The 27,622-nt window shown below is 31.5% G+C and overlaps 1 protein-coding gene across 8 annotated transcripts in view; it reads right to left on the bottom strand.

The window, feature by feature from the left end:
* The window catches only part of LOC129948145 (anion exchange protein 2), a 140,902-nt gene that overhangs the window by 18,501 nt on the left and 94,779 nt on the right, over window positions 1-27,622 (bottom strand). Inside the window, exons 1-2 of one of the 8 annotated variants that reach the window (XM_056059010.1) lie at window positions 20,257-20,419; window positions 18,623-18,852 (exon numbers count right to left, since the gene is read on the bottom strand). The exons of 5 other annotated variants lie outside the window; for them this stretch is intronic. The gene's annotated coding sequence lies outside the window, so the exon portion shown is untranslated. Of the gene's footprint in view, window positions 1-18,622; window positions 20,170-20,256; window positions 20,420-27,622 lie in introns of those variants that run through there. 2 more of the 8 variants (XM_056059009.1, XM_056059008.1) reach the window with 2 other exon arrangements.

Raw genomic sequence — 27,622 nt, forward strand, 5'->3', positions numbered from 1 at the left:
CGCTATTCTACTGAAAAAACTATCAAGAATTGGTTTTCATTCAAATATTTTGCAATGGTTGAAATTTTATCTTATTGGACGCATTCAATTTGTTTCCATTGGTAAAGTTCTCTCTACTCCAGGACATGTGTCATCAGGAGTCCCTCAAGGTATCCACCTGGGACCCTTACTATTTCTTATTTTTATTGATGACATGCCGGATATTATTCATAGTTTTGTTAGACTTTTAATTGCTGACGCTCTTAAGTTTTATAGATCATTAAAACAAACTGATGATTGCCTACGCTTGCAAGATGACCTTAACATGCTTATTGAATGGTGCAAGAAAAATCAATTATCTTTAAACGTTTCTCAATGTCAATGTTTTTCATTCTATCGTTCTTACTATCCTACTTTCTTCGAAAATAAAATTGGCAGTATTGTTCTTGAAAGAGTCAATGAAAAGAAAGATCTTGGTGTTGTTTTTGTCCCTTGAAAATCGACGTAAAATCTTCTGTTTTATTATTTATTTATCAACTGCCCATTAGGGTGGGTCATTTTCTTAATTTAGCTGATTTTGAATTCTAATAGTAATAAAACGTGGCCAAATGGGCTCTATAATGACCAAATAAAATATTTTTGAAATCCGATTTTATCTTTAGCCTGCCTGAAAATATTAAAATCCCATATTTAAATTTTTTAATTAAATTTTTGTTTGCTATTAAAGTAGGCTGCGTAAGTAACTTCATTTCTTTAACTATAGTTTTTTTTTATTCATGTGATCGTGACCTAAACGGTGAAAGTTTGTGTGATAATATCAATAATAATACAAAATAATAATAATATTCTATCGTTGACAAACAGGATTGTAAAAACAGAGTAAGTTCTTTTAAAGTTAGCAACGTTTCGAAATGGAAAAAACAAGGCGATGTTATAAATGTCCAATTGTTGGAGCAATGGAGGAACTTAAAGATAATATTTTACCAACTTACGCAGATGTTATGAAGTTTTACGAATGGACCAGATTTCATCTTAGGTCAGATAGAAACACAAAGAAAGAACCGTCCTTTTATGATGTAGCGAAAACAGTTTCTCAGAAGATAGAAAATATCTGGAAAAAAAACATCTCTTCCAACAGTTACCAATGTACGAATAATTCTGTTTTTGAGATCATACAATGCAAAGTGCAAAAACTGAAATAAATCTTTAAAAATATATTCCGACGAAAAGAAGCAGTTTTTTTTTTTTGGCAAAAGAACAGTTTTGTTTTAAGATCTAAGTCCAATGTAAAGGTGATTGATAAATCTAAAATACGCCGAGAAAGAAAAAAAGTACGGCCCGAATTAACATTCAAAGCTTTACGTTCAAATGTCCCTGCTTTGTATTTCGATGGGAGAAATGACAGAACTGTTGGTGTCGTTAAAAAGGGCACGAAAAGATACAAACAAGTTTTGACAGAGGAACATATGTATTTCTATCATAAAGGAGCCGGAATCTGTTTTTTTAGGATACACGACACCACAGCAGGGTACGACAAAAGGCATAGAAGCATCCATTTTTTCACTGCTTCAAGACAAAAATATCTCACTTGATGACTAGCTGTTGGCTGTGATGGCACAGCTATAAATACAGTCAAATTAAATGGTGTTATTAGAATAATGGAAAAAGGAAAGGGCGTCCTTTGCAATGGATAGTGTTTTTGTTACATTTAAATAAACCTCCACTCAGACATCTATTGATAAAGCTTGATGGTGCACCTACAGGTCCTTCTTCGTACACGGGTGAAATTGGAAAAAAACTAGAGGGTTGCGAAAAGCTAAGTATTATAAAATATAATTCCATTACGCTGTCAGATTTTTCAGCAAAGGATTTAAGTACAAATCAGAAGTACCTGTATGATCACCGGAAATTTTCCATCTGACTTAGCAAATAAAGCGCCTGGAAAGATGTCTCATGCCAGATGGCTTACGAAAGCCAACAGAATACTACGCCTTTACGTATCTACAGCAAATCCATCGCAAAATTTTATTCATTTGGCTGAGTTTGTTATAAAGGTTTATGCACCAGTATGGTTTCAGAAAAGATGCATTCAACTTGCAAGGACGGACGGTTCAACACACCTTTAGAAACTTATTAAGGAGTCTCGATATCTTTCTCCTGAACTCAAGCAAGTTATAGATGAAGTAATTCAGCGAAATGCACACCTTGAAAACCTTTTATTATCAATGTTAACAGATAGTACACTACACGTTCGGGAGCTTGCTGCCAGATGAATTCTCAAAGCTAGAAGTTCGGCTCTTAAAAGAAACATGGCACGAGTTTTTTAAGTCCCAAAAATTAATTTGTATGCTTCATCATACACTGATATGATAAATTGGCAGCAGAAAATCTATGAACCCCCAGTTTAAAAGAAGTTCCTAATGATGAAATTTTGAAAATTTTAAATTCAAGGGTTAAAAACAACTTTACGTTTTTGAGGCTGCCTTGTCACACCCAAGCAGTCGAACGTTCTGTCAAAATTGTTCCCGATGCTGCAATGTCTGCATGTGATGACAAATCTACACAGGGTCTAATTCATTCATTCATTCCCTTCTGCATCTTAAAGCATGAAGTCGATATCTCTACTGGTTCGTGAGCTAGATACCTCCCTAAAGTTATTTATTGTGATCCTTGAAACGTCGAGAAATGTCAAAATTTTCAATTCGAAAAATCGGACAGATTACAATAACTTCCTATGGGAAGTTAAAAACACAAATATTTTACATATCTAATTTCAAAATCATAATCTTATGTAAAAGTCACGTTTCAAAGGATTATTTTATTCCACTTCAGTTTAAGTTCTTCTTAAAAGAAAATAAACTCCTGACCTTTTTTAATGAAAAAGGTCAATAATTGTAGATCTAATTCCGACATACCTTTTCATTTATATATGTGTGTAAAATCATAGGTATCATGTATGTTCTTAATGTATGTAATTGCATGCTTCTTTTTGTTTGATAAGTCAACGCTTAGAGTGTTGACTGCAATGCTGTCAAAGCAAATGGTTTGTAATCAGCACGTAAGAGCATTTTCCTATATTAACCACTTAATGTCAGTTTTATGCCAAAGAAAACAGCTTAAACATCACACACGTCATGACGTTATATGAACATGGTTACCATGTTTCTCTCCAACGTTCACATAATCCCTGCATAGAGGAATAAGCAAATATAATAGAATCAGAGTAACAAATTAAACCTATTTATAAAACACACGTCTATTTAAGGATCAAACTCAAAACCAACAGAGGTATTGCCGTAAGGTATAAGATAAATTTCAGACGGCTATTTATATATAAATATTTATACATCTGCCCCTGCGATACATTTCAGTAAAAAGCTCACAAGACACGTTTCATTATTAACTTCTTTTTTTTTGTATTTATTCCAGAATTAAAGCTTCACACTCTGAGAAAGTAAAGGACCGATGGTCACCGTATTTATAGAACCAAATAGAAAGCAATGTGGAACGATTATTTAATTTCGCATTCAGGTGGATTAAACTCTAAACAACCAACCAACGCCATCGCCTTTGCCATAGCCAACGATTGGTGATTTCGTATTTGTAAACCCTTAATGTAGTTCGACTCGACTTAACCTAACTTCTTGTTGCAAGCAAAAGCTACTCGTATACCGGGTTACGAGAGTTTATATGCTTAGACAGAATAGGGGTGATGGTTGGTATTTTTGAAAGAACATATAACACAATATTTATCGATTGTTTTCATTCCTTTCCAACGGAACTGTCAACGTTTATGTCAGTCGTGGGTGGATAGTTCTTTTGTCTGCGCTGTTCTATAAATAGCTCAGGTAGACAAACATCAAATGCATGCAACGGCAAAGCCTTAATGATTCTATATACTTTTTTTCTTTTATATCTTCGGCTATATAGTCTTTTGACAGTACTCTTGCACATGTGATAAAATGTTGGCAAAGTTAAAAACTTAAAATTTAATTAACGTGTATTAAGTATATTTATAATGCATGTAATTTTGACTATAAAAATATGGATTTCTTATTGTTGTGAAATGAAAGTATTTTAGAAGGAAACTACGTTTGATATAAACGTACCTTCACGTATAAGGAAACAATAGTAATAAAGTGATTAATTTATTGCTATTCATTTATTGGAGAAACAATAATTTTTGTAGTATTTTAAATGAGAAGTCATTTAATGCATTTGAAAATAATATCAGTAATAGAAAAAAGTAAGCATACGCCCAGTGTATCATTTTGATTGAAATTATATCAAAATGTGGCGATGTGAATTGCTCGGCGATTTGAAAAAGTAGAAGTGTTAACTTCAAAAACAAATTTTAAAGAACAGAGTTGAAAAAATGTGTGTATGTTTTTCTGTCATATGACATCGAAATTAAGTAGATCTTAAATATCTCTCGAGTATGTTAAACTATAGAATAAGTTTTATTCTTCACATTCAAATTCGTATTAATTAAAAATAAACTAAGCGAACAGCTAGAAGTTCGAACATTTTCACAACTAAATGCATATGAACTTCAGATTAATTGTATACTATGTATATGAAAAAGGTAGTTTTTTTTTTAAATTGTTATAATTTTGAAAAAAATGTTTTTCTTTGGAACTCCAATTTAATTATCAGTTATCGTTACAAAAATTAATAAGCCCCTTTCTTAAAATCAACATTTTTGGAAATATTTTTGTCTACTAAGGTTTGAACTTTGCATCAAACCAAAACCTGTAAACATAAAATCAAACACCAAAATTATGAGTACATTATTTACGATCTAAAAAAAAATAGAGGAGTCATAAGGATGACTTTCAAAAATGAAATCGGTTGCCATGATAAAACGTTTTTCACATAAATAAAAAATAAATCATGGGGAGACCTACAGTTTTAAGCCGAGTCCGAACTGCTAATTTGAGAAAGCACTTTTCATGACAAGAATCACTCTTGGAGAATCTTCGCAAGAGGCAGTATCCGGGAAGAACTTTAGATGGGACAGGGGTTGTACTGAAGTCCCCGGCATGAGAGTCCAACGCACTTACAATAATTCATACACGTTTTTCTTATAAGTGCCTGATTTTTTTTTGTGAAAAATAGTGTTTAAGACTGAGGAATGGAAAATGATAGTGATACAGAGGAAATTGTGTCTCCCACAGCATCGATTTTAATACATACATATGAACAATCCTGCTTGGTTACACCTAGACCTACCTATTTACAAAAATATTAGATGACTTTTAAAAACAAGTAGGTATGTTTCTTCAAGAACTTCCACTTTGTTTAATTCAAATTTGATAGTCAGTACTTTCGTAAGTTTAAAGTTCCTGTGACCTTTTTAATCCTTTTTTTAACTTCCCATAAGAAGTTATTGTAATTGGCCCAATTTGTCGAATTGAAAATTTTGACATTTCTCGGTCCTTAGAGTCAAAAAAAGATTTCTAGAGAGATGTATGCGTGCTTATGTACGTACAATCGAAGTCCATACGTTCGTAACGTTTTTTTCGTCGTCCATAGCTCAAGAACCAGAAGAGATATCGACTTCAAATAAATGTTGTTATACAGATAATAATGCAGAAAGATGTAGAAAGGACTCTCAAAAAATTGAGTGGATGTTTTTTTTACCATCGCAATTTAAAAAAAAGGTGAAAATTTTAGTTAACCACGAACCAATGACACTAGAGATTTGAATTAAATTTAATTTTATAAATTGTAAAGCTGCCAAACAAATATACTTTTGGAAAAAAATCCAATTAACAGTTTTTTATATAAATCAAAAAAAAGTGAAACAAAATATTTGTCAGCTCGAAAAATTTACTATCCAAAAATGATTTTATCTCCAAAACAATTTTCTACAACCAAGAATACAGTTTTTAACATCTGGTAAAATTTTGAAAAAAAATCGAATTGGTAAAATTTTATTTTCAACACCAATATCTTTTCAAAGTTTTGTGATATTTGCTTTAAATTAATTTTATCTTTTAAAAAATATTATTCTCAACATTCAGTAAAATTTTGAGAAATTTCGAATTGACTGTTTTTTTACAAGAAAGCAATTACAAATAAATTATCAAAAGTAAGTAAAATATGATTTTCCACTTAAATATCTTTTCAAAACTTTAAGATATTGGCTTTAAACTTATTTTAAATTTTAAAAAATATTGTTGTCAACATTTAGTAAATTTTTGAGAAAAATCGAATTGACGGGTTTTCTTACAAAAACTAAAAACCTCAAATCCGTATCCAAAAGTCTGTATGCAAAAAGTCTGTTTAAAAAAGTACCTAGAGAAGATTTTAAAATATACCTGCATAATAAGTTTGTCTTCAAAGATATAAATGCCATTTGATTTTTCAAAAAAACGCGACATTCATTCCAAGGCACAACTCATCCTAGTACATTTCATCCCGGAAGTGAAATATACTTGTAAGCGTACTTAACGAAAACAATTTGTATGTATTCAACTATTTCGTTCAAAGCTTTTTCCTTTGGATAGCCTTATTTTAATTTCAAATTAGAAGAACCAGGATGGAAAGTAAATTATCTGCAGAAAAGAAAGAGGAAGAAAATGTATGTTTAAATTGTAAAGCGATCGCCTATTGGTTGTGCAGTTAGGTAGGTGTCTAAACCGAACATAGAATAGTTCACTTGGCGTGCTCAGCTTTATGCAGAAAGATAGATAATGACAATAGCTATAGTTATAAAAATACATCAATATGTACCAAATGCATTAATTTGGATAAAAGATATTAATGTAATTAAAATTTTGTCAAAATAATTTACTTTAAATGTAATTTAAATAATTAAAAAAAATATTTTAAGATTCAAAATTTTACCTGAAAAATAAGTTTGTCTTCAAAAATTTAGATTCCATTTTGTCAATCAAAAAACCCTTGGTTTTTAAAACTTTTTTTTTTGAAAATCGTTAGAGATTTTTTTTTAAATTAATTTTTTACATACAAAATTTTTCAATTTTGTTCTCAAAATATTTTTGGTATTCAGTTGTTAAGAGATTTAAAATATGTGCTTTACAATTGAATTTCGTACAAAAAATGTTGAACCGTTTTTGAGATATAGAATTTTGAAAAAAAAACATCAATAATTTTTTTAAAAATCCAAAAAATTAAAAATTGCATTTTTTATAATCAAATATTGTTAAGGAAATATATCAAAAAAAAAATATTGAAATCAGTTCATAAATTGCGGAGAAAATTAAAAAAAAAAAACAAAATAACGGTTCTATCTATCGACCCAATGGTTTAGGCTGTAGGAGCGTGGACAGACAGACAAGAGAAAACGGACTGTTGGTTTTTTATATAAAAATTACTGAATATCGAAAACAATATTTTCTATGAAATAAAATAAGTTTGAAGCCAATATTTTTAATTTTTGAAAAAAATATTTGAGTCGAAAATCAATTTTTACCAACTTTTGATAATTTTTGTTTAGGTTTTTTATTTTTTTGTACAAAAACCGTCAATTCGTTTTTTTCATAATTTTATCGAATCTTAAAAACAATATTTCTTATAAGATAAAATTTGATTGAAGCCAATATTTCAAATTTTTGAAAAGATATTTGAGTCGAAAATCAATGTTTACTAACTTTTGTTAATTTTTGTTTAGGTTTTTATTTTTTTGTACAAAAACTGTCAATTCGATTTTTTTCAAAATTTTACTGAATGTTAACAAATTTTTTTTTGAAAGATAAAAGTAGTTTAAAGCCAATATCTACAATTTTTGAAAAGATATTTGAGTCGAAAATCAATTGTTACCAACTTTTATTAACTTTTTTTTTAGGTTTTTATTTTTTTGTCAAAAAGAGTGTCAATTCGATTTTTTTCTATATTTTTCAGATTGTTGAAAACAATATTTCTTTTAAGATAAAATAAGTTTGAAGCCTAAATTTAAAGTTTTTGAAAAGATGTTTAAATCGATATTCAATTTTTACCAACTTTGAGTAATGTTTTTTTTAGATTTTTATTTTTTATAAAAAAAAAACTATCAATTCGATTTTCCAAAAAATTTTATCAGATGTCAAAAACATTATTCTCCGTTGCACAAAATGGTTTTAAAAATGAAATCATATCTTAGTCGTAAAATTTTAGAGGTGACAATTTTTTTTCAGTTTTTTTAATTTATAAAAAAAAAACCGCTAGATGGATTTTTTTTTCAAAAAATATACTTCTTTGATATCACGTTACAATATATTATAAAGAATTTAATCAAAGTCTTTAGCGTTTTTGGTTCGAAAGATGTTTAGGGTTAACCAAAATGTTCAGCTTTTTTTCAAACTCCTATGGTAAAAAACCACCCTTGCAATTGGCTTGAGAGCCCTCTCTGCATCTTTCTGTTTTATTATCTCTATAACAAAATTTATTTGAAATCGATATCTCTTCTGGTTCTTGAGCTATGGAGAACGAAAAAAACGTCGCGAACGTACGGACGTACGGACGTACTAACGTACGTGCACACGCACCCACAGACATCTTTCTAAAAATCTTTTATTTCGACTCTAGGGACCTTGAAACGTCGAGAAATGTCAAAATTTTGAATTTGACAAATCGGACCCATTACAATAACTTCCTATGGGAAGTTAAAAATAAAAACCTGAAAAAAGCATTACTTAAAGTTCGTAAAAACTCGACTCAAATATATTTTCAAAAATTTGAGCTGTACGCTTGGATTGAATTTTATTAAATAAAATTGACAATTTTCTTACAAAAAATAAAAACCATTAAAAAATAGCATTACTTAAAATTGGTAGACATTGATTTTGGACTTAAATATCATTTCAAAAATTAAAAATATTGGCTTCAAGTTTATTTCATATCACAGAAAATATTGTTTTTGACATTCAGTAATTTTTTTATAAAAATCAAACAGTCGGTTTTTTCATATAAATTAAAATCTACAAAAAATAGTACGCAAATGGTACTAAATTTGGTAAAAATGGTTAACGACTTAATAAAATAGATTTTGATATCATAGTATTTCATCCTCTGCAAAATATTTTTGGTTATTTTTAAATTTTTTAGAATAATTTAACTCATAAATTTTAAATTTATTACTGTATTTGTTTAATGTAGCAAATATCTCGACCGATAAAAAGTTAAAACTTCAAGCTTTTGATAATATTTTGGCTTGCTCAAAAAAAAATGCAAACTGGTTTTAAATGTGGGCCCTGTGCAAACCTCCATTTTTAATTAAATTTAAAAAGCATAGCTATGAAATTCCCAAATCCCCTGCTAATCCCTTATAAGACTGATGTAATAGTGACACAATTATACACAGATAAAATGTTCTTACATAATTTATTTGCACTGAATTATATCATACTTTGGAAAATATGTATAGTACAAATTACTCATTAACCTTATTCTTAGTAGAAATGTGCATAGGTACATATTTTTACTCACAAGTCGAAATGCCCATTCTCAAACTACAAATCCATTTACTTTTAATAATGCCTAGAAAGTATTTTTTAACTTTTTTCAAAATATTGTACGTAACTTGTTATGAATCTTTTAGATTACCAAAATTTAAAAACTCTTGCAAATAAAAAAAAAAGAATTAATTTAAAAAAATTAATGGAAAAGTAAATTATAAAAAATATAATTGTGATAAAATGCTTCAAATTGCCTTCTTTGTTAAAAGCTTTAATAAGGAAAACAAAAAAATAACTCCTAATTATCTATCCTACCAACTCGATTATTAGGTATCTACCCTGCCTACAAAGAGAAGGTATCTATACATTTATATTCAGAGGTAAAAGAAAAAAATCACTTACACCTACATTAATTCTTACTCCCACTTAATCCTTCTCTGTCACATGAATCTAAAAAGCTTCACTCACTTTCCACAACTTATTAATCTTGATTTGAGAGAAAAAAAGGATTTTTCTAAATATCCTTTAAGGATTCTTTACATTTGTTTGTTTTTTGTTTAAAATTTAAAGGAAAACCTCTATCAAAAGGATTAAAAAGGTTTATTACCAAGAATAGAAAAACACCAGTTGCAAATTCTTATCTAACTACCTTTAACTTTCCATCATAGAGCTCTATACCTATAGTTACAAACTTATGTACTTTTTGTTGTTCTCTTACAAGGAAACAGACTTCGTGCTCAAAGTAAAAGAAACCAGCATCAGATTGATATAATACAATATGAATAGTATTTTTAGGACATACAAAAGAAATCCACTTCAAGGAATATTTTCTTGGTCAGGAGATTCTATTGTCCTTGTTTTTTTTTTTTGTTGTATTTTTCAGTGACATCTAGTCTAAGCACATCCCTGACCTAGTTGCTTGTTCAGCTATCACAATAAAAAGACGCAAATTTATCTCCTTACATAATAAGGTCATTATTAATGGTTGAGATACGTTCAAAATAGTTAATTAGATACATTTTATTGTGTGTAGTATATACTAGTATAAAATATATGCAAATGTGTGAATAATAACTACGTTTAGATGTTGATGTTCAACTGAATTTACATAAATAAGCTATGAAAAGAAATATCCTTAAAATTGACCTTCAATGTTTTTGACATTTTTGGTAACAAAACAATTGAATTAAAATAGATAAAATATTGTTTGAATGGTAAAACACACTTTGGCATTATTTTGAAAAATGTTCAAGCCACAGGGTATTCCAGAGGTGAATCAAATATAATGCATCTTATTTTGATAAATAACATAATTTATGTTATACAGGGTTTTCCATTTTGCGATTTTAAAAGTATAGGGCTTTAATTCGACATCTGTCAAACTAAGTTGTTAAATATTTTTGTTCAGTTGAAAGTCTGACATTTACGAAAATTAAAAAAAATTGAAAAATAAAGATACAACCTTCATCACATTTAGTTTGACTAAGAACAAAAACTTTTCGATATTTACTAAAATGTATCGAAAAATTTAATTGACATTTTAAAAAAAAGAATAAAACTATCGATTTTTTGTCATACTTTTTAAAAGTCAAATTTTCTATTTCAAATATACCTACTCTTGTAAAGTACACAAATATTTTTATAAGTAGGTAGTTCTAGGCATTTACCTCAAATAACCTTTGTAAATTTCTGGGCAAGTTTTAAACCATTAGGAGAAAATAAATCGTCTGGTATTTTCCTCCCTCAAAATTCTCTTTTATTCAATGGTAAATAATAATTTTCCCAAAAAACAGAAATGATTTCTAGGAAAAAGTAAGCATGAAATATGAATTCAATTTCCAAAGCTAACTTGATGACGTTTCTTAATTTTTTTTTGTTCAATTTTTTGTATGTTGGTTTATATGTTTACACTTTTGTTTCGTAAAAGGTTAACCGCATTCCATCAAACAAAAGAATATTAAAAACAATGAAAAGGAGTAAAGCTTATTCAAAATATGCAAAAATTAAGGAGTAAGCTTTATTCTATGAAGTTCACAGAGTTTCTTAGAAATGTGAAACATTCTTAAGAAAAATGTCTCGTACAATACAAATTTCAATGTAATACTTCTTTGTTCTTTAAAATAATACATACTTAGATTTCTAAAATAAATTGAAACATTGTTTGTTTAGAGTTTTGAAAAATCACCACATATTTTTTAAATGGTTCAACAACAATAATATTTTTGTATAATAATCCTGAAATTATAATTATATTTAATATTTAAACATGACAAAGTATCGATCTTCTAAAAATCTTCTGTTATCTTGCAGTCTTAAAAAATATTTGTTTTGTAGACACAAGATTTACAAAGAAACTGGACGTAATGTTTTTTTATATTTTCTGATGTTTACTCCGAGAAACAGAACAAAAAACTTTTAGTAAGAATGAAATTTTTGTTAAATACACAAATATGTTTATCATAACAAGAAATCTTAACTTTTTTAGTAAATTAATGAATTAAAAAATGGAGACTCAATACAGTATCGGTCTTTAATTTTAGCTATTCCCGTTACTACAATCTATTCAGCTTTATTTTCTTTCCCATTTTGATAGTAATCAGAACCTTAATATACAGTGTGTTTAACAAGCTTTTCAGTATACGAGTACTTTGAGCACTTCTAAGATAACTTGTATCTTGATATTATTTTCAGTGAAAGGGCTCATTTCTAGCCTAAGTATAAGCTGAATTGTTTTTTTTTTAAGTGTGTTTTCAAACGTTATTAGATTACTGAAAATCTTGAGATTGCAAAAAATACTAAAAAATATATGTTGCTATTTACATGCCAAATATCTTATCGATTAGAAGCGGAATCCTTTTAACAAGAGACAGGGCAACAAACCATACACCGCATTAAAAAAAAAACACTTTTTTCCGTCAAAAGTTAAGTAAGAAAAGCAGATAAGATAGGAGCCAATATTCGTCAAAAATGAGCAAAAAGCTCAGTCTCAGTCTCGGATGCGCTATTCTGAAAGTAATTTTGAGATGTACACATGTAAATGCAATGAAATTTATAACACAAAAACTTTAATATTTTGGTGAATTTATGTGATTTGTTAAGCTCTTAACAACTGAAAAATCTAATATATAAAATTTTCCTGCCACAGTGTTAGTTGAAATACTCCTCCGAAACGGCTTAACTAATTTCAATGAAATTTTGCATTTACGTTCGGTAGGTCTGAGAATAGGTTTTTATCTATTTTGTCTATTCTATTTCATTGCATCAACATCGTATACGGTGCAACGATTTTACGATAGTATTCAGTGACGCTATGTACAATAGAGAATTGATTGTTATTGAGGATCTTTGAATTATCATTGCCAACTTATCACGCAGTATCTGATTTAATAGACACTGTATTAAATCGTTAACTACAATACAACATTGAAGAAATGACAGCGATTGTTGCTCGCAATGTCTCACTAATGGATGAAAAATAATTTATGACCACATCATGCTAGCACTTTCGGCAGGACAAAATGGGTTCTTATTTTTGGATGCACCAATTAGAACTGGAAAAAAATTCCTTATTGTGCTAATTCTTGCTAAAATACGTTCAAATAATGGTATCGAATTGGCTGTTGCATCTTCTGAGATTGCGGCAACTTTATTGGATGGAGACAGAACAGTTCATTCAGCATTTAAACTGCCACTAAATATTCAAAATAATCCAGACGCGGTGTGCAATAAAAAAAACAACCATGCATGGCCACAGTGCTGATACAGTGTAAAATTATCGTCTGGGATGAATGCACTATGTCTATGGCACACAAAAATTCGTTGAGAAGTTGAACAGGACATTGAAAGATATAAAAACCAACGTCAGACTTTTTGACGGGACCCTGACCCTGTTACTCCTTTCAAGTGATTCCACGTACGCTGATGAGATCAATGCGTGCTTAAAATCATCGCTACTGTTGGAGGGATCATTGGGTTAAGGGATCCTTAAGGTTCTTGGGAAACTGATGAAGAAGAAGTAGGGTTAATGGTGTGAGAATGGATGAAATTTGTATAAGCGGGTATTTTAGCAGGAGCATCAACCATTGGAGAGCAAAAACTAAGACCCGGATGAGAAGTTTTAAAAGAAACTCGTTTGGATGGAGGCTTTACAGATGTAGGAGAAGTTTTCCGTTTAAGGGACGAAAGTTGGTTGGAGAGAGAAAAGTTTGGAAAGATTTGTGTTTTAAGGGTCCAGTTAGTTTCAATATTTTTTTTGGGATAAGGTTTGGGATTAGGTTGGTGATTAGGTTGGGGATTAGGTTTAGGACTAGGTTTGGGATTAGGTTTGGGATTAGGTTTGGGATTAGGTTTGGGATTAGGTTTGGGAATAGGTTTGGAATTAGGTTTGGATTTGTTAGACTTAATTAGATTATTAGGTAGTACCCGTAGCATGATGGTTAGTGCGTTGGACTGTCATGCAAGAGGTCTTGGGTTCAATTCCTGCCTGTGCCACCATAATTTAAAAAAAAAAATAATTTTCGCGGGTACTGCCTCTTGCGAGGAATTGACAATTCCTTCAAGAGTAATTCTTGTCATGAAAAAGTGCTTTCTCAAACTAGCCGTTCGGATTCGGCCTTAAATTGTAGGTCCCTTCTATTCCTGACAACATTACTCGCACACAGGAATGGTTGAGAGTTGTAAGTCACTAGGCCCTGGTTCACAACGGACTGTTGCGCCACCCCATTTGATTTTTTGAATTAGATTATTATTGCTACTCATTCTGGATAGCCGCATTTGACCAATTCGTAAGTATCCTTTTTGCTGATGACACATCCAGTTATATTTGGAGGGAATCAGGAACTTGAATCTTCTTCCAGACAATTCAAGACATTCGCAGATATTGACATAGAATTCTCGTTAAAAATAGGAGTGAATCCATGTAGCATCAGCATATCCGGGACAATTATTCAGCACGAACCATGTATTATTAGCAGATTCAAGCCTGCTTAGTCTCAAATTCCAGTCCGATAACTTCCAGGAATGGCCACATTTGTTGATTATTTCGTCCTCGGCAATAGTATTCACTGAGGTGGTTTGTTGCAGAGAGTCAGCAGCCAGGTTTGCCGCATGAATTTCATCACGAATGGATACGTTCGCGATATCACACGACGGTATGCCGGGTTGTTTATTGATGTCGTAGAGAAGCGATTCAATTTTTTGAGATTTAACATTTAGGCTTTCAAGCTCGCGGTACACACTCGTATATTTCTGTTCTTGATTGCTTATATCGTAAGCAATAGATATGAGTGCCGTTGAAACCCAAGAAAGCATACAATTAATGTTTTCAAATTCGTTAACGAGTCTAACGTTTGTAACTTCACTCATTTGATTGGAGGAGGGGGGAGCCGTGATGACGAACTTTGCAAACAGCAATCAATATCAGATTTCAGTAGGTTTAACTGGTCAGACAAGTTTTTTTTTCAGATCGTTTGCCGACCAAGTTAGCACCTTTAACTTATCGTCAATGTCTACACGAAGAGAATTCAACCCACCTATGACGTCACAATATTGTTTTCCAAAGAGCGTATCGTGGAAAGGCACTGCGTAGACGATTGTTGACATTGGATTGTTGAGTCCTCAACACTATTACAAACATGATCAAATTTCTTGGAGAGATTAGAAATTTGATCTTGGCAAACCGAATGTAAGTTAGAAAGGGATTGTTTTAAACATTGAATTGCAATCATAATATCCGACACAGATATTTTATTGCATTCATCGCAATAAAACTCAAAATTGCGTAGATAGTCTTTTAGATATACACTCGCCTTTCTGGTCAAGCCAGCACAAGAGGGGTGTAAGTATTTCCCACAAAGGCCACTGCACTTTAATAGTTCCGCGTTTGAGTCAACGATGACACACATTTTATTGGCGCACGACATAATTAATCAAAAAAGAAATAATATGGTTTTTTGTTAAAGTTGTTTTTAATTTTTTCTATGCTTCTTAGTACACAAGAAGAAAAAAATGCTGGTGTAATGGGAAACGGCGATGGGCAGTAAAGTAGGTCGGGTAAGAATTATCACACGCGCTGCGAGTATGTTGAAAGTTTTTTTTTTTTTTTTGATTTGTAATTGATTATTTGGGGTCGGTAAAAAGGTGGCAAAGGGCAACTGAGGAGCGAAAAGAAAATGCGACTGCACTTGACGAAGGTATATTGATTATTATTGATCACAAAAAATATTGCAAACTCTGTTGCATTAAGGGATTGATATTGTTTTTTTTTGTCGTAAAGACATAATTAGCGATATGTTTATAATTGTAAGGAATAAATTTTAATAAATTAAAAAAAAAATTGTTTGGTGATTTGTTATTTTAATATTTTGTCACCGTTTACAGTACTCTATACCTCTCCCATTTATATACCAAATCCTTATACACTTACAACAAATTAGTTATTTATTTCTAGTAAAATATTCTTTAGAAATTATTTATATGACAAAACAACGTTTGTCGGGTCAGCTAGTATTTTTTTTTTAATTTAGAGATTTTGTTAAATAAATTAATTAAAAAAGATAATCGGTTTAGTGCTCTTTTAAATCAACTTAAATTGTGTATCACATTAAAATTCTCAAAAATATATTTCAAATTTATAGAATTTCAATCCAAAACTAAGTTATAACACCCATGGATGTGTTCATATAGTGACGAATATGCAATTATTTTAAAGCTTACTTTTTTTAATTTTCCTCAACTTCAACTAAAATTTTTATTGTTCATGATATTTGGTAAAAAAGTAAACTGCCTATTTTGACTCTCTTTAATTTCGTTGGACTTTTAGGCAGATGCCGAAGGCTTTAGACTTAAACTCTAATTGGGCCACCTGAAGTTTTTTGTACAGGTGCTGCCTCTTAAGAGGAATTGACAGCTCCTCTAAGAGCAATTTTTATCATTAAAAGTGCTTTAATAAACTGTTCCTTCGAAATCGGCAATAAAATTGTTAGGTCTTCTTTATCCCTGACATTACTCGCACAAAGGAATGATTGAGAATTATAAGCTTTTAGGCTCTAGTTCTCAACGAGCTGTTTCGTCATTTATTTTTTAATATCCCATAGAAAGTTATGAAAGGTTAATCGGTCCAATTTGTCGAATTAAAAATGTTGATATTTCTCGACGCTTCAAGGTTGCTAGAGTCAAAATAAGATATTTTAGAGAGATGTCTGTGCATGCGAATTTCAGTACGTTCTCCAAGTTTTTTTTTGTCGTCCATAGTTCAAGAACCAGTAGAGATATTGATTTAAAATAAATTTTGTTATACAGATAATAATGCAGAAATTGCTCTCAAGAAAATTGTGAGGGTGGTTTTTAAACCATAGCAATTTAAAAAACAGGTGAACATTTTTGGTCTACCAAAATATGACACGAACCAATAATACTAGCAATTTGAATTAAATTTTATATCATAAATTCTAACGTGATAACAAACTGGTATATTTTTGAAAAAAAAATCCAATTAACGGTTTTTTTATAAAGAAAAAAAAAAGAAACAAAACATTTTTCACCTCGAATATTTTACGAACAAAAACAGACTTTATGTGCAACGAAAATTAACTTTTTTGACATCTGGTAAAATTATTCGACAAATCGAATTGACAGTTTTTTTTATAAAAAATAAACACATAAGCTGAAAATTGATTTTCGACTCAAATATCTTTTCAAAAACCCAAGATATTGTGTCCAAACTAATTTTATCTTATGAGAAATATTGTTGTTAACTTTCAAAAACTAAAAACCGAAAAAAAACAATACTGGTTGGTAAAAATTGATTTTTGACTCAAATATCTTTTCAAAAATTTGAGATATTGGCTTTAAATTAATTTTATTTTATAAAAAATATGGTTTGCAACATTCAGCAAAATTTTGATAAGAATCGAATTGACAGTTTTTCTTACAAAAAATAAAAAGCTAAACAAAACTTAACTAAGAGTAGTTAAAAATTGTCTTTCCACTCAAATATCTTTTCAAAAAATCAAGATATTGTGTTCAAACTAATTTTATCTTATAAAATATATTGTTGTCAATATTTAAAAAAATTAAAAAAAAAATCGAATTGACAGTTTTTTTTATAAAATCCTTGAAACAAAAACAATACTTAAAGTTGGTAACAACTGATTTTCGACTCAAATGTTCGGAAATCAAAAGAATTGCCTTCAAATAAATTTTCTCTTAAGAAAATACTGTTTTCGACATTTGTTAATTTTGTTGATAAAAATCACACAATTTTATGTAGAAAATTATAATTTACAAAAAAAGTACGCAAAAATAACACGGTTCTCGATATCTCGTGAATAATAGAAGATATTGAAGTCAAATTAATTTCATTCATCTAATTTGTATTTGTTTATAAAAATACACGTTTTTAAGAAATGCTATACTAAAATTGGTCTTCGAATCCAATCCCGAGGGATGGCGCAGTAGAGGAAGACCGCGACTCAGATGGCGCACCCAGGTGGGAGAGGACCTCAACCAACTTGGCGTGCGAAACTGGAGACAGCTAGCTAGGGACCGAGCTGGCTGGAGATGCATGTTGGTTGAGGCCCAGGTCCGCCCCGGACTGTAGCGCCACTTTAGGTTAGTATGTACTAATTGGTAATTTTTATTTTTTTTAAGAGCAATTCAACTGACGACTTTTTAACAAAGCTCAAAAACCTGAAAACCTTTTAAGGAAGACAAATTGACAGACAGGATGGTAAGTTATCAATGTGGGTCCATCTAAGCCCCTTTTTTATTTTCACTATTTCTCAGCATTTTCGGACTTACAAATATTTTTCATTGAATTAATTTTAACCGTTTCAAAGTAAAGCCTCTTTTAATTATTGCAAAACAAGTTCATCTGATGGGTCTAATTTCTAATTTCTAATTGATGGAAAGACACTGCACTGTATTTTCTCTTATCACTAGTATAAAAATATTTAAAAACAACGTCTTAAAATTATATATTTTTAGTCACCCTGTAAATACATCCATATCTACAAACATTTTACCCTTAAAACTGGGTGAAAAAATCACCTTGATCAGGTGTGTACTTATGCCGCGTTGAGTATTTTCAACCATACACCTACAGCATCAATCTGCCCAAGGACATCATTGTGCAAACATCACTCAAACCTTATCACAATCCACATAGGTATAAGCTTGTTACCAAATTTTCTAAACAGTGATGTATCTAACAATGTCGAGGTACGCTAATTAACACAACTCACCTACATACATAGCTCGCATCCGCAAATCACTCAGGATGTACGATGTCCAACAAATTATCGAGAATTCCTAATTTCATCTTCACACAGTCACAGTTCGTTGCCACAAGGAACAATACGAGTAAAGATGTTCAAACTTTCTCACAAGATATTTAAAATTCACTTAAATTATTATTTAGTATATCTCTTAGCACGATTCGTATATGAACTATTATCCTGCTAAAGCACAAAATCTAAAAAAACATCACAAAAATAGAATTACACCTATGTATGTATCTGGGATGCCGTTTGAATAAGAAAACGATGCCAACAACTTAGAAGATGTTGAAATATTTTCTCGAGAGGCAAAAATCACTTCAATACCATCGACCATCGAGAAAAAAAAGGATGCGATTTTTTTATATTGTCCAAGGTCCTTGCCAGAGAAAAAAGCACTCGATGTAAACTTTCGATTCTTTTTATTCCAGAGGATAATATTTTTGTATCTTTGGTTTGAGTGTGTGTTTGTGTATTTGTTTGAATTAAACTAGGTATATCCTGGAATCTTATAATCGGACGTCGTCTTCGTCGTTATTGTTTGAGCACATCAGGGAAAGGACGAAGGAATAATTTTATTTTACCGATGAGTAAAGCACTTTTGAACTGAACGACGGACGTCTTTCGATTGTATACAAAAAGGATTCGGTACGTGAATAACAACACAACTACTACTCATCATTTTATATATTTGGTCCTTCGTCGGTACGCTTCAAATGATGAGAAGAGAGGAAATGCATGCGTGAGAGCTTTGTATACAACTTTACATTAAGTTTTAGAATAGAACAATATTTCTCGAAGGTAGATATAGGTACGAGTGTATCCTTTTTGATGAACTAGCTTAGCTCCGTACACGTGTGTATCTACTAAGCAAATACACCTGTCACACTATATCGAAAAAAAAAACATTTAATTCTTTTATTTTTAGAGCTAAAGGGTTTAATGTGTAACGGTATATGAGGTATAACAAATAATGCAAAACGCACTTCAACCGCTAACCGTTAAGTACTTGTCACGGCCACTTAAAGAGATTAGAGAGTATGCCTAAATAAATATGTATGTACTTCGGGGGTGGGTAATACGCACGACTATTCTTGCTTCAAACACAAATATGGAGACACACTATTCCGTATCCGGGCCCGAAGTGAGGAGCTCCTTATTGCCGAAACAAACACAGACTCTGGCAAGCTGGGTAGCTCTATAGGTTCGGTTTAGTTCTGTTCGTTTTTTTGTTTTGTTTTTGGAAACAATGTCAAACGAAACAGAAAGTGCCGCGCACACTCGTCCTAAAAGAGTGTAGAGCGTAGTGTATAGGACGAGGAAACAGAACACACGTTTATTCCGACCGACGACTTTATACTGTTATGCACATAGGTGTGTATATAAATGTGTTTCTATTTTTTTGTTTTGGATTTTCCAATTAGTTGTAGTAGCTGTTGGTTGGAACTGCCACCATATAGCTTGCTTTGGGGCTTGTGTTGTTGGTATAGAAAATTATGACGTACGTAGTTCAACTAAAACCACCATCCACTTCGACACTGCAGAGGGTGGTAGGCAAAGGAACACACAAACAATTTAATTTACAAACAACAACAACTCACAAAAAAACATGTGCACACTAAATATATAGATATACGTATAGACCTCGTCGTACAATATTAATTGTAGGTACTGGCGTAGCGTGCCAAAAGACTTTAATGCGCTAACATTTTCCAGGCGCAAATGATTGTGTGAAAAATTCAGCTTGAGCTCCGGTCAAGGCCAAGCAAGGCCAAAACTGATACGAAAGCTTTCAGTGTTCAATTTTATGTATTTTTTCAAAGCTTTTTTGTGCTGTCGCTAGCGAGCTTTTTCTATACATTTATACATAAAAATACCTATACACCTAGCAGATGTCTGCAAGGAGGAAGCATTTGCTGCCAATATGGTTACCCACTGAGCAATACGAAAACTAGGATAATTTTTCTAAAGGTTCAGTAGAACAACTGGGTTTGACAATTATAAGGTTCTAACTTTAATAACTGTGGACAAATAGATTGACTTTGATCCTTTTGACATCATAACTTATACAATGCAATGAAAAAAAAGAAGTTAATACCGCAAAACTGCTGCAACACAATACAAACAAAATTAAGCTCCGTTGGCAATCATTTATAGATCCTTGTGCTTTCAAAACTACGTCACAAATCGAGAGGAGAATATAGAGGATAGGTTAGGTTATGGGATCTAGCATATCTACATGCATAGAAATTCGAATGTATAAAAGTTGTACGAAAAACTTAAAAGTTGCATTCCTTTAGGGCAATTAAAGGGAAATAAAAAGCTTTTCACTTTAATAACAAGAAACAAAATAGGAATTATGTACCTTTTATCAGTTAAGAGGATATTGTTCATGTTCATGTAGTCTAACGATATAAAAATAAAGACATAAGGACTTAAAGACCATAATATTGACCAGCATACGTATTGTTATCGTATCGTGTATAGCCTTCATCTGTTGTCATTAACACTCTTGGCTGATGAGGAAAATTAAATGAAAATAATGTCTAGAGGAAAAATAATGATAATACAAGGAACTTTATGGCATTTGTAGGCTGATGTGAAGGTATGCAAGAAGAAGAAAAGTCAGTCAACGTTAAGGATAAAGGTAAACGTCTGTATTTTTGTCTGTTGGTGGTTCCTTTTTTGTGTTTTTCTTTTTTCTTGTAAAAAGAAATACATCAGGGAAAATGACACATTAAGTATGAAAAAGCTTTAAGGAAAACAAGGTCCTGCAGAGATATAACTTGTATGATAAATATGATTCAAATGATGCTGTTTGACAGCGAGGTGTTTGAACTTTGACTTATAATTATAATTCATTCAAAATTTATAGAAGACGTTCATCTATAGAAAGGCTATAAAAGATAAATATTATAATAATGTTAATGTTATTATTTTCCCTCTCGAAGGAAGTAGTTTCGAGTTATTTTGCATACTAATGATGTAGATACTTATGAATACCTGGATACAAAAACAAACTAGGTTTTTGACGAATCAGGTCATATACGAGTATGTAGTATATAGAAACAGTGGTACCACCCTTAAAGCTTCTTCAAATGACGCACTTGACAATTATTCAATACCTATCAAAACTACACACATGAGTAGTTAGTCGAGTTAAGGGATATAGTTTAATTTTATTGACTTTCGATGCTAAGATATAAGAGCAGAATATTCCTCTGGTGGAAAGTGTTGATTTTAAGAAAAGATATTTTTACATTTTTGCATTAACTTATAGGAAAATCATCGATTTCAAAAAGTTAAAAAATGGATATAATGAAAATCAAATAATGATATTTTTCAATTATTAATTTAATTATGTTGAGATGATATTTTTTGTAAAGGGTTTTCCCTAAATTGGTATAATTTTAAATATTTTTTGGCAACTGTCAAAATTAAACATTTGAACATCCTTTAGTATAAAAATCCATTACTTTATACTCAAACATACATTCTTGAACGTCATTTCGGAACAGCAGTTTGAAAAGCTTGGAAATATTTTTACTTCAGATGCTACGGTATAGAAAAATTGTCATATTTGAGGTTCGGAAACTCCTAGAATTATTCGGAACGCATCACTTTTTGGTGCAGTTTTTGGGCTAGTGGTTTGATCACTTCTTTAAAAATGAAGCCAGCTCAACTTTTATGGTGACAGATTTGTACTACCTTTTTGTCTTGTGTTTTGACACTAAAGACTGGCACCTCTTCCCCGAATACCTACCATTCACACATACCAATTGTATTCCATACATTCCGTAGATTTCAATCACTAACAACTTACGTTTTTTTTGTTTTCTTTTGCCTCCATTCTCTCCTATTTATTTATTGCTTTATTTCATTTTTATTTGTATTATATTCATACCATCTAGTCTACCTCACCTTATCCATAATATTTACCGACCGCAAGAACAATTTTTATCAGATAAATAAATAACTTAAAGCTAACAATGAAATTATTATAGCTTTGCTACATGCCATGGCAGTGTTTTTGTCTACACCAACCGACCGACCGTAACCAACAAATGGATTTTCAAAGTCAAGGCCATTTTGTAGGGTGTGGAAGTATTGTTGGCTAGAAGACTCTGAATAATGTAATCCGTCCACACACTCATGGAAAATGGAAAACTAATGAAGAGTTGTTGCACTAGAATGTTAAAAAAAAAGAAAACACTTGTCTTCACATACAACAAAGTCACTTAATTATTTAATGGTACTCAAGCTGTTGCGATGTAGCAGTATTGCCAGAATTCAAAATTGTAACTTTTTCGATTTTCTATAGAGGTAAAAATTGCTGATGCAAGAAATTGCAGAAAGAAGATATAGTTTCGTGAAAATCATAGTTGAAAGACTTAACTTTAGCCTTAAATTCCAAATTTATAAAAGAGGCTGGGATGCGACCCACACTGATAACTTCATATCCCATCTGTCAATTTGTCTTGCTTAAAAGTTTGTAGGTTTTCGTGTGTTGTAAAAAAAAGTTGTTAGTTGAACTTTTCTTAAAAATTACCAACAATATTTTGCATATAGTGAAATAGTATAATTTTTAAAATCTATTTTTGTTAACGAGATTTTTAGTCGAAGACTAAGTTTTACCAATTTTAGTAGCATTGCTTAAAAGTTTTTATTTCTTATATAAACAAATACAAATTGGATGAATGAAATTTGTTTGAAGCCAATATCCTCAATTTTGTTTAGATTGTATTTAAAGAAAAAACGGACTGTTTAATTTTTAATTTTTTAAAACTTACTGAATGTCAGAAACAATATTATCTGTGAGATAAAATTAGTTTGAAGCTAATATTTTTAATTTTTAAAAAGATATTTCATTGATTTTTTTACCAAATTCTAGTATTTTTTTTTAGATTTTTATTTTTTGTAATATTTAAAACAATATTTCAGAAAGAATAAAATTAGTTTGAACCAATAACTCCCAAGATAGTTACTTCGGGTCTGCTTCCATTACATCCCCCTTCTTTTGAAGCTTTCGATAACCAATAATAAGTGACGTTTTCACTTTTTTTTTAAATTGCTTGGTAAAAAAACCACAAACTCAATTTTCTTGAAACCAATTCCTGCATCTTTCTGCTATATTTCCTGTATAAGTAAATATATAAATTAGGTGGCGCAACAGTCCGTAGAGAACCATGGCCTAGTGACTTACAACCGTTCCTGTGTGCGAGTCATTGCAGGGTTGGAGGGGACCTACAGTTTATATGCCGAATCCGAATGGCTTATTTGAGAAAACACTTTTTCATGACAAGAATTACTCTTAGAGAATTTATCAATTACTCGCAAGAAACAGTACCCGTAAATAAGACTTTAGTTGGCACAGGCAGGGATCGAACCCAAGACCTCGTGCACTTACCATCATGCCACGGGTACTATAATATTATTTGTTATACATATTATTATCTGTATAACAAAATGTATTTGAAGTCGATATCTCTACTGGTTCTTGAGCTATGGACGACGAAAAAAAACTAAACAAACGTACGGACGTACGAATGTACGCTCAGATATCTCTCTAAAAATCTTTAATTTCGTGTCAAGGGACCTTAAAACGTCGAGAAATGTCAAAATTTTGAATGCCAAAAATCGGACCGATTGTAATGACTTCTTATGGGAAGTTAAAAATATCTAAATATTTCATGTAGGCATGCTTTAAAAATTTTAACTCTTATAGTTCCTACATGAGCCACTGGGCGTATACGTACTTTTTTACGACCATACAACATTTTTGCCTGTTAGCCATATTTCAAGAACTTGAAGAAATATCGACATAAAATAAGTTTTATTTTACTAAAACTATTAATTCAAGTTTTCTACGAAATGAATTTCAACTTATTAGGTGGGTGTTTTTTTAACAGTTATTTACAAAAAGTGAGAATTTTGTTTGATTTCAAATTTCTTATGAACAAAAATACTATTGATTTAAAGAAAATTTTATTCCTCGTGATTATTTCTTGCACATAATTGGTATGAATTAAAAAACATATTATTGAATAGTTTATTTTTTAAAAACACTAAAATTTACAAAATTATGTTTTGATTCTAAAATTTTAAGATCAAGAAATGGCTCTTTAGAAAAAGTATGAGTTCACAAAATAAAAAAAAATTGGAGGATAAGGAAAGATTTTGTTTAAAGCTAATTTGTTTGTAAAAGTTAATGATGTTCTTGTGAAAATATTAGATACCAAAAAATAGATGTGTTACGCTTTTAAACTATGATAGTGTTTCAAAACTGTTCACTTTTTTCCTGCATTTTGCTGCAAAATTCTAGAATCAGATTTTTTCCATGGAATAATAAAATGAAACAAAAACATTCACCTGGCATTTCCATCATCACTAAAAGAAATAAATACAAACAAAATTCTTTTATAATATAGCTATCTTGAGGGTTTAAAGCCCACATTGCAGGCAACGCACATTCAGGCTATAATTGCTACCTACTCAAGAGACCAATCTTTCAAACCCATGTCAATAGCTACACACGGCAAACTGTAATTAATGACTATTTCAATAGTGGAGGTAGAAACAACATTTATGCACATATACATACATCAACAATGTATGTACTGCAGAAATAGGTACATAATTTACATACCTATCCTTACCTACAAACATTCCTCTATATTGTATATCTAAAGAATGTTTAGTTTATAAAATCGAATAAATGCATTAGTTAGATAGGATATCTTTGTTGGGCTCAGCAAAATAATCTACGAGTATGTATATGTACCTAAATCAATAGTTCGATGTCATTGAGTGGAACGTGGGATGTGGGGGGCTTGGGGCGTGTGGGTATATAAGTAGAGAGATAATGGGCTTTAGATTCTATACTTGCATAGTAGTTGGTGGCAGTGGTGGTGGTTAGAATTATAAATAGTCTTGCAAAACCCTTTACCTATAAACTGACCAAAAGTCATCTTCTGAAGAGGATTACTGGGGTGATAGTGGTGATGGCCTTGGGCCACACGACCTTGGCCAAGACTATTGATTTCCTGTTGCGCTATCTGAATTCCGCATGTACATATCTACCTATGCATAACTGAGTCGCAGAAGGTGGAGGCTGTCGTATAAGGGATTTTTTTTAGGGTTTTAAAAAGTTCAACATTTTTGGAAGGGAGCTATCACATTATAATGGTGAAAAAGCTTTTTTCTATAGCTTCTTTTATCTTCATGTGTATATGTATCTAAGCTCAAAAGGATATGTGTTTAACAAAGATGGAAGGGTTTTTTTATTTCCCGGAAAGAAATAACTTGCCTTGGAGCTTCTGAGCCGTAGTAAGCTTTTTTTAGGGTAAATGTTGTTTTATTATTTTTTGTTTAGAACTTTAGAAATGTTATGGCTAGGCATTTGATGAAAAAAACAACAACATGCAAAGCTAACAAACAATATGAAAGGAATGAGAAGTGCTGAAATAAAGTTTTATTCGTTGATAATTATAGTTAGAGCAAAATTAATTAAAGAAGTTGTGTTAAATATACCATAAAAGCAGATTTTCATAAATATTTTTTATTTGAGTACAGGGATGCAAATGTTTTATGTTTATTTGCTTTTATTTTATTTAAATAATTCATATTTTTAATAATTATCTCTCTATCAAGGTCGGAAAACATCTTACTGATGCATTTGTTGTCAAAAAAGGTTTTGGACAAGGCGATGCACTGTCATGGGACTTCTTCAACATTGTTCTGGAAAGAATTGTGAAAAACTCAACCGTCAACACTAGAGGCACAATCTTCCAAAGGTCCATCCATCTACTTGGATACGCAGATGATATTGACATAATTAGAAGATCAAAGCGTGATTTCAGTGGAGTTTTTTTGAGCATTGCGACGGAAGCGAAGAAGATGGGTTTAGTGGTCAATGAGGGCAAGACCAAGTATATGCTGTCATCAAAAAATGACACTGAACGACGACGTGTTGGACAAAACGTCACCATGGACAGCTATAACTTTGGGGTAGTTAAGGACTTTGTGTACCTAGGCACCTCTATTAATACAGACAACAACACCAGCGCTGAAATCAAACGAAGAATAACTCTTGCAAATCGCTGCTTCTTTGCGCTTAGAAGACAATTGAGAAGTAAGCCCTCTCTCGAGCATCTTTAATCACCATCTATAAGACACTCATCATCCCGGTTCTCATTTATGGCGCTGAGGCCTGGACCCTGTCAAAGAAAGATGAGACCGTCTTAGGATGCTTCGAGAGAAAAATTCTTCGGGTGATTTTTGGTCCCGTATGCATAGATAGAGAATGGAGGAGAAGATATAACGACGAACTGTTCGGGCTGTACAGCGACACTGACCTAGTTAGCAGAATTAAATTCCATCGGCTTAGATGGCTAGGTCATGTAGAGTGGATGGACATCAACGCTCCAGCCCGGAAGTTCTTCGAATCCAATCCCGAGGGACGGCGCATTAGAGGAAGACCGCGACTCAGGTGGCGCACCCAGGTGGGAGAGGACCTCAAACAACTTTGCGTGCGAAACTGGGGACCGAGCTGGCTGGAGACGAATGTTGTTTAAGGCCCTGGTCCGCCCCGGACTGTAGCGCCACCTTATGTAAGTAAGTAAGTATGGTAGAAAAACCACTCACGCAATTTTTTTTAAAGTCCTTTCTGCATCTTTCTGCATTATTATCTGTATAACAAAATTTCGATATTTCTAACTGTTCTTGGCTTATGGACAACGAAAAAACGGCGCGAACGTACGGGCCTTCGACTGTCGTACATACAAACGCACAAACATCTCTCTAAAAATCTTTTATTTCGACTCTAGGTACATTGAAACTTCGAGCAATGTGAACATTTTTAATTCGACAAATCGGACCGATTACAATAATTTCCTATGGAAATTTATGAAATAGAATAGGACCAAGATGGCTACCCTGGGGGACACCAGAATTAACAACAAATGAACT

The sequence above is a fragment of the Eupeodes corollae genome, chromosome 2 (genome assembly GCF_945859685.1).
Source record: "Eupeodes corollae chromosome 2, idEupCoro1.1, whole genome shotgun sequence".
Taxonomy (NCBI): domain Eukaryota; kingdom Metazoa; phylum Arthropoda; class Insecta; order Diptera; family Syrphidae; genus Eupeodes; species Eupeodes corollae.